Source organism: Trachymyrmex septentrionalis, unplaced genomic scaffold (assembly GCF_001594115.1).
Source record: "Trachymyrmex septentrionalis isolate Tsep2-gDNA-1 unplaced genomic scaffold, Tsep1.0 scaffold37, whole genome shotgun sequence".
Taxonomy (NCBI): domain Eukaryota; kingdom Metazoa; phylum Arthropoda; class Insecta; order Hymenoptera; family Formicidae; genus Trachymyrmex; species Trachymyrmex septentrionalis.
In genome coordinates, this window is record NW_017305536.1 from 284213 (window position 1) to 293104 (window position 8892).

The 8892-nt window shown below is 37.5% G+C and overlaps 1 protein-coding gene across 4 annotated transcripts in view; it reads right to left on the reverse strand.

Annotated features, from left to right (window-relative positions):
* Positions 1–8892, reverse strand: part of LOC108750655 (tyrosine-protein phosphatase Lar-like) — a 369675-nt gene that overhangs the window by 213593 nt on the left and 147190 nt on the right. The window contains exon 1 of one of the 4 annotated variants that reach the window (XM_018490291.1): positions 3886–3918. The exons of the other annotated variants lie outside the window; for them this stretch is intronic. The gene's annotated coding sequence lies outside the window, so the exon portion shown is untranslated. Of the gene's footprint in view, positions 1–3885; positions 3919–8892 lie in introns of those variants that run through there. 4 annotated transcript variants of the gene reach the window in all.

Consider the following 8892-nt stretch of genomic DNA (forward strand, 5'->3'; position numbering starts at 1 on the left):
AATCTAAAAATTTTTAATGTTTTATGGAAAAAAAATAGATAAGGCAATAATGCTGAATTAAACAATAAACAAAGTGTATCGTTAAAGTTTAATTCTTAACAATTCGATTGAGAATATCGTGAATAAATTTAAATGCATGCTGTACGCATGCATATGCAACGCACATCACAACCAGCATCCATGCAACGCGGACAATATGCAAGTTTCTTGGTCGTGATGAAGTGTCAGGCTATAGTCACGGTATACGAAGCATTTTCGGAGAATCCAATTTTCCAAGATTCTCAGCACCTTAACCCGGTATTATCTCTTAAGAGCGCTTGCTCCATAATCGCCTTGGCTAGGACAGGACACGGACGCTTAGTAAACACACTATTTCGCAGCCGTAAATCGCCGATGTAAATGGCGACGAGACATGCTAGATCTCAGCGTAACATCGGGGATATTCTTTATGTAATCACATATCTGCGGTTTTCACACGAGAGAGGTAATATCAGTGGTTGTTTGAAAATAAATTATGTAAAACTGAAGTGATTGATTTTACGAATTATTATCGGAAATAACACGCTCAACCGAGTCGGGATGATGATGCGTAGCATTATATGAGTAGCCCGATTAAAATTGATAAGGGGGGGTGGGAGGGAGGGAGAAGGAGAGAGAGAGAGAGAGAGAGAGAGAGAGAGAGAGAGCTTGCGACTATGTATATTTAATATTTCAATAAATATACATAAATAGCATTAATCACGTCGCGTAATGAGAAATATTACATAAATGTGCGCGGAGCACATCGTATTTATAAAAATTCGCGTTAAAATATTATAGCATAGCGCGCCACGCAATTTTAATCATCTCCCAATATACTGTGTAAAAACATGAGAAGATGTTTCGCGTAAAAACTGAGACATCCATGCACGCAGATAAGAGCAGGTCGTCGGGGCTCCCGATTTACGTTAAAACCACCAGCTGTAATCAGGAGGGTTGGTTGCTAAGTTATTACATTGTTTGCTCAAAAGCTCCAATATCTTCCCTTCACTCTTATCTTCTTTGCTCGTCTTTCACTTGAGGCGAATTCGCTTAACAATATAAAGCAAAATATTAATCTCTCCTTAATCCCTGATATAAATCATACTTTACATGGCTTTTCCAAAAAGTTATTTTAAACTTTTAATATTATCCGATCTAAAAATCTGTTATTAATTATTATCGATATTGTGTAATTAAACAATAAATAATAAAAAGAAATACATTACGTAAATTATTGCATACATGTTCGAAAAATTCGATGGTTAGATTCAGTGTAGAATAATCATGTTATGTTCTTTTTTTTTTTGTACGTTTACAGTTGTCTCTGAAAATGTATAATTATTGTAATCAAACATTTCCATCAAACCACATGCTGCATGTAAAGAATACATTATCCCAACAGTCGAATTTAATTGAAACTTCAATACTGAATCCATATATAATAGTGTCATCTAACTTCATCTATAATCTACAATGAAGTTTAAAGCTATTCCCAAACCCGTTTGCAATTCCAAATTGTAGAATCTGCCATCGGACTCTCGATGCAAACGATCGAACTGTAATAATTGTTTGGAGATGCAGCGACCTGCCATCTCTCCACGGGCGGTGACCGTGCAAGGGAATTTGTGATTTCGGTTCAACGACCATTCGTCGAACATAATCTTTATTGTTCCGTATGCTGTCAATACGAGTTTCCAGCGAATCCCGAATATTGCAGGCCATTCTATGCGAGCTCAATTATATGTAAATATTTTGTTGTGTCGGCGACACACATTGTGTGTGTGTGTATGTGTGTGTGTGTGGTGTGTATGTGTATGTGTGTGTGAGTGTGTGTGTATGTGTAACGACAGACGTTCTCGTCTCTGATCTCTGGATGAAAATTCTCACTGCGAAATTCTCGGAATCTAATCGGAGGATGTATCGATTGATACTGAATCGGAACATTCTAATTTCACGTGGACGTAAAAATTTAGGTCGCAGACCCGCAGGAAACGCATGTCCTACAAATGTGTACCCGGGACAATCTTCTTTTACCTTCGACTTTGATGACAATGGGCGCGGACGATACCAACGTTTCTCACTTTGAGAAAAGGTCTCTACAGTCTCCCCAGTCTCCGTCCTTTCATTCTTTCACCCTCTCATCGTGAGTAAGTTTTTTCGTCGGTTTTTCTTGTCACCGCAAAACCGCGACAAACACGGATAGTGAGAACAGCCGTCGAAAAGAGCACCTTTTATTTCACAGAATTTCACATATTTTCTATCCTAAGAAGGATATTTCGCAGCAATTATAAACGGATATTTTAAAGAAATTGTTTAACAAATTTATATCCTGTCTACAACAGCAAAAGTAGTTTTTCAATATTTCACACACATTAACATAAACTACAGATACAATTTCTACGAAGATAAAAAAACGCGCGGATAAAGGTAAAATATTATTCATTCATATTGTTATCCTTTGGCTTCAAAAGAATATTTATCCGCATACATGAGACTTTTGAAAAGTCTTCGCTTCGGATAACGTGTGCAAATCGCTGAGGCGATTAATGGACGATGTGAAAAATATCGCGAGCTTTTAAGAGCGCATAATCTTCGGGGCTGAACTATTACACATACGATATCTGGTACATAGCAAAGCCGAAGTATAATCTTTCTTCGGGTAAGCGTGATATCGTAAACGCACGACGTATAAAGCGGTATTGCCCGGCTGGGTTACATAATGTGCGAACGTAAATAGAGGCATAATTCAAAATTGCATAAGACGCCAAGTTACGATCCTATAACTCCTGTAGTGCAGTGATGTAGTGAAGTGATTGCATCCCGCCGATACGCGCCCGTCCCGATAAACATCTTTGAAAGTTGTACCGTAAGTTCGTTCGCTGACACTCGTTTCTCCTTTATGTAGCTTCTATCACGATCCGGATGCGCTGCCGCACTTCGACATCGATTTTTCGCGCGCGACTTTCGGCCCTTTTAGAGATCGTGCCATGCCGTGCCATGCTGTATCGTGACTAAAAATGTGACCGAATTAATATCACCCGTCAATCTCCATAACCCTGGGACATGCCGCAGTACATCGGAAATAGTATGTCCTCTTTCAAAAGCTTCCGGAACACACCGGCAATATATTCACAGCGGCACAAATTTACAATGGCAGCGTCATTTTTGTATAATAATTCGACAACGATACTGCACAGCGTACACCTATGTGAAAGCTTTCGTGACAATGCCAAATTCATACGTGTCACAATTTACAATGTCAATTCGCGTTTGGCAATCAATCCTGTGCTCTATAATTTACTGAATTGTCACGCGCAATATCTTTTCCTGTGAGTAATCAGTCAATCCATAAAGACACATTGATGCAGGTGAAAAGCTTCTGAAATACATATGTATACATTGTACAACTAAATTGGACATTTATACTTTTGCTTTTATATACGAAACTTGTTGAAAATCAAAGCATGTGATTATTAAAATATTTCGCTGTGACAAGTGTAGATTTTTAAATTGGCTAATCCTAAATATTTCTCGGCAGACACCCTGTCTATATCATGTGAATAAAGTAAAGACAATATCTTACCTACATCTCTATATCTTTCTGGATTTTCCAATTGATCGCGAAACAGACAATACCAGATGGGACCACTTGAATCGAACATGACGAAAGATTTGTCATTCTTTTTCGTTTACACTAAAAATGCACTCTCTGCGGATACTGCAAGAAATAATACGCCATCGAAAGAATCGAGACACATCGTTAATAGTAACAGGGCGATGGGTAGGTCGCCGATGTGTTGTTCGTTTCGGAGGGAAAATCATGTAACGAGTTAACGCGTGGAAATACCATTCCCAGTGGTATACCTGGAAAATAAACTAGGCCGCGCTATCCACCTGCTTGTCAAAACTTTCTCATGGGTGGGAGTTTTGCCGAATAGTACAGAAACGCTGCGCAAGCCTGTCGAAGCGAATATGCACGAATAATCGCGGAGAGGTGTGGTGGATAACAGCGAAAGGGCGCGTCGTTCGTGAAACGTGTGCGCCGATTAAGCTCTTTGAGTCTTGGCTAGAAATTATGTAGTGTCCCGCAAAGTCCTTATAATAGTAAAACTTTATTCTCTCTAACGAACTCGGTGAGGTAATTTTCTCTCGGGAAAATTTGATCGGATGTCGTTTTTTATACAGCTCTTCAATGTTCGAATTCAAATATTTTCGTAGGAAAAAAACTTGTAATCTGCTTTAATTAAGATTACGTGAAAATTCATTTCAGATTAATCGAGGAGCAATATTTATGCTTTTCATTTGCAGTTTCCGCAGCGGCCCTTCGAAATTCACGGAATTTCGAAACATTTTAAATCGCTTGCATTATGAAAGTTAAAGTTCAAACTTAATTAATTCGCAGACGAAAGGAAACGCAAAACGCATTGTGTACGTTATAACGCCGATGAATTGGAGAAAATTGGGCTGTTATCTCTGATAGTTTTGACAGTGCAATCGTACCGTTGTTACATTGTGGTACCGATGCTCAAAATACTCGATGGTGGAAATTAACCACGTCGACCATGTTAAACAAAACTGGCTGTACACAAAGTAACCTCGCACAACAAGCGGAACATCATTTAACGACAAGGACGAAATCATTGCGGGCCCGTCTCCCGACATCGAAATTACGCTCGCGGTCGGCTATCGGCGTTTTGATCAAAGGATATATTTGGTAAATAAGTACAGCGTTCGTGTGTATTTAAAGAAGAGTGATCGCCGAGGATACGCGATGCGCGATGACGAGCGCCGCTGCCACCGCGGAATAATTTGTGGAAAATACGCTGTAGCCGACGCGAATAAACAGCTGATGATGACTGCAAAATATCGTCCGGTGAACGGCTGGTGGAAACTCGATGACTCGTCTCGGCTTTCATTCTTTCGCGTACACGCGAATAAATCAGGCGCGGTAAACAGCCAAGATTCAATTAAAAGATAAAGCGTATGAGCTGCCGTTAGGTACACAACGCGCCTCGCTTCGCGTTTCAATCGATGCACGGATACACAAAGTTGCAGCATCACGCGCGTTAAAACTCTTATCGCGTGCGCGAAATTGTCGAGAGAGTCGAAAAAAAAAAGTTGATAAAGATAATTATCGGACGTTGCGCACGCGATTCCGATCCCCGATATGATACGTGACGATGACCGATCGCTGCATTTTCTGCGCTATAAATACATAATAAATTAAATTATTTATCAATCATATCTTGAATAATAATATAAGATGACAATTACATACTTTTTGCAGCTAGAAAATTATAGAGATAAGTCCGTATGACAGTGGCAGCTTCGTTAAGATCCAAGTGTTTTCGTACTTATCTTCAACTTTCCTCTGTCTTTTCTTGAGCTTTATCGAAAGAAAACACCAGTGGAGCACCCAGAAGCGCGCGCTCAGAATGGCAGAGAGAAAAATGATAAAGTTTTACTGACCCGACAGTAATTATACTCTTTCAGAATTATTTTCTAGTCGACGAACACCGCAGTAGACTTTCCGGAGATTATAATTCCTCAACGCAAACTTTATGCATTTTCATGGAAACGTTGCGTCGAATGCATTCTTACGTATAATATATACCTCTTTGTAGCCTCACGTCTATTTTAACGTCCGTGTTTATCTTAATGATATATTGCTGTAATTTGTTAAATATATATTACTGTACTGTTTGCTTTTATTTATTTATTGCATTTCGTTTCTTCTGCATTAACACATAATCTTTCCAATACTTTGATTGATGCAATTTATCTAATCACATGATAAATGCATAAACGTTGTGATAAAAATATTATTAATGCAGTATACATATAATAGACTTTTGTTGCAATTACGCACGTAACTAATGAACAATTTAGCATTTCTGTTGCACGCGAAGGAAATGCATATCAATAATTGAAAACAATATTTATATCTGCAATCAGCAATGGTGGCGAATAATTAATAAAGATGCAAAGAATCTAATAATTAAAGCGTTATAAAACCTTCATGTAAATAGCGAAATATTTCATCATCGCAATACTATAATAATTATTGATAACATTATTAATTACAAGTAATAACGAGAGAGAATACCAAACTCATTTGTTTAAAAGATTTCAAGGGTTTTATATAAAAATGTAATTAATATTATATTACAATAAGCTCGAGTGAGAGCATAGTAGGTATATTACGTCAAAATAACCTAAATATAGTATTTTGATTCAAATATTTTCAAAAAACAATTTTCTTGTAATTATTTAACTTATATACAACCATGTGTGCTTTATAACATAACGTACATCTAAACTTTTATGTCTCAATTAATTATAAACGCACAAGATAATTTTCATACTAATATGATGACTGTAATTAATGTAATTATTAATGATATATTGTATAACATAATTGTCCATTATTATAACAGTAGTTATTTTATCGACTTAATATGTTATCAGTTATACACGGATATGTTTAATGACCGCCTTACCTTTTCAGTAAACAGGCATTGTAGGCCTTGAGACATAAATACCTTTGAACATATTTAACCATGCTATACTATTCTTTATCTTTATATCATGTTAGGCTAAGTCAAGATCAAACTTCGTGATATTATTCTTTGTCGTCGTCGTATAATTACTCTCCAAAATCATCATGTTTGCTTTACCATATCATATCTAAAATCAAGGAAATATTTCAAGACAAAAAGATGTTTAATAATAAAAACAATATTGAAGATAGACAAGATAGCCAGGTAGATTATTGCGTTAATATATTACGTAGCATCTACACGCTGGCATGTAACCGTATACCGAACCGAGAACGATTTTGACGACCTAAAAAATATTTTTCTCTTTTACATTTATTGTAAAATCAAAACGGTTTTTCACTGTCGATTCCCGCGACGTAAAGGAACAAAATTGAAATTATTTAATTAGTTTTACCAGCGTTCAAGACACACGTTATTGTATTCATATATTTGTATCGCTTTCAGGTGTATCCCGTCCATATATTTGACAACGCGATTGCCCTGCGGGCCGTGACACTGACGACACCCAGTGCCAATAACGTGCTTTTAAGCGGGTTAAGGCAATTTGCATCGGAGTGACCATGCGCACGTGAAATAGGTCGCTCTACCATCCGTCCGCGAATCACCTGGTGATTTTTTACGGGAACAAGTTCGTCGGCCGCGAGCGGTTGGCGTTTGCATACAAACCATGGGCGGGGGCTGGAAATATCCTAGAACCTAGTTCGACTTGAAACTTCATGAATATGTGAAAGTACTTGTACGCCGGCGCTATACGTAGGCTCATGAAAGTTTTAATCAGACGCGCGACACTTGATATTGGGCCGCACGTTGCCGAAAGACCTTTGGTAGACCTAGTTGGCTGTTTAATGTTTAATCTACTTAGGCGATAGTGAGACAAAGCGACGGCAACAAAGCGATACACGATCAACTTTATCCTGTCAATCGAATAAAACTGTAACTGCGGGTCTGTCCGTATCGATTGGATCTAATTTAATTATTAAGCGCAATTGTTGACAAAGTCCGTTGGTGGATCGAACGGTTGAGTCGACTATTGTTCTTCTCCGTGATTGCAATATTAATACGTTCAGAATATGTTAGTTGTGCGAAATCCAGCGTTGTATTATACGAAATAAGGGATAGCAATTGATTTCAGTTAAATCCAAGTCCAACCTAGTTTCATTAATTGTCAAGAAGACGCAAACAAGTATCTTTCCGATTTACATCAATGTAGTTAGATGTAGGTCAGAGAATAAGATAAGATTTCGTACGTATAAATATACTAACTAATTTTTACGTTGCAATATACGTACTTAAATTCATAGTGCCAAAACATTACAATTAATTTAAATTATTTGTAATCATTTTTTTTTTTATTACTTGAATTAATCGGAATCATTTTTATAAGTTGCTACTGCTGCTTGTTGTTAATTTAACTAAAATAATGGAGTTAAACAATTTAACTAAAGAAAAAAATATATTAAATTTAACTCAAATTTAGTTTATTATTTATTAAGGACCTACATTACTGTGTGATCGTTGTTTATCTTGAAATTATTCAGAGATGGATCGATACTTATTTTCATTGACACACATAAAAGTTAAAAATAATATTATTTAACTCTCGAGAGAGATTGTTATTACTCCTTTGATATTGAACAGTGCACGTCTTATTAAGAGCTCGCAGAACGTTTTATATCAAAGAATTAGTTACAATCAGAAAATGGACTCGATCATGATTTCTTGTTTAACTGCGTCAATCGTGAGATAGTAATTCGTAGGATGGGAGAAAGAAAAGGGAATTGTAAGGCTGTCGCTGAGCGTACTGCAATCTCTCTCCCGTCTCTTACTGACAAATCGGGGAGATAGGTTACCCACCGAGGGAAATGGAAGGGAAAGCTTTTGGAAGAATTACGAGAGGCGAACGATGTCGCGGACAGAGACACGCCGTGTCGATATCTCTTGTATCCGAGATAAGAATGTCCTCCGTCGAGCGCGCACGAAGCACGAATGAAAACGAATCGGTCGCGGAAAAATCCGCGTACGCGCAGAAACGAGTCTACCCTAACGAGAGGCATTCGCGAATAAAAACGTCTTCGAAAACAATCAACCGTCTGAGATGGATTTATTACACGCTTACACGTCTTGAGATTAAATCGTATGCTCCTAGTTTGAATTAAGTTGAGTAATATCACTATAAGAGAGAGATAATATCACTTTGAAAAGATCTTATAATTTACTGGGACCTGTCGAGCTCTTCTGCGTTCATCTAACAACTTGATTTTTCTTAATAAGTAAGAGAGAGAGAGAGAGAGAGAGAGAGAGAGAGAGAGAA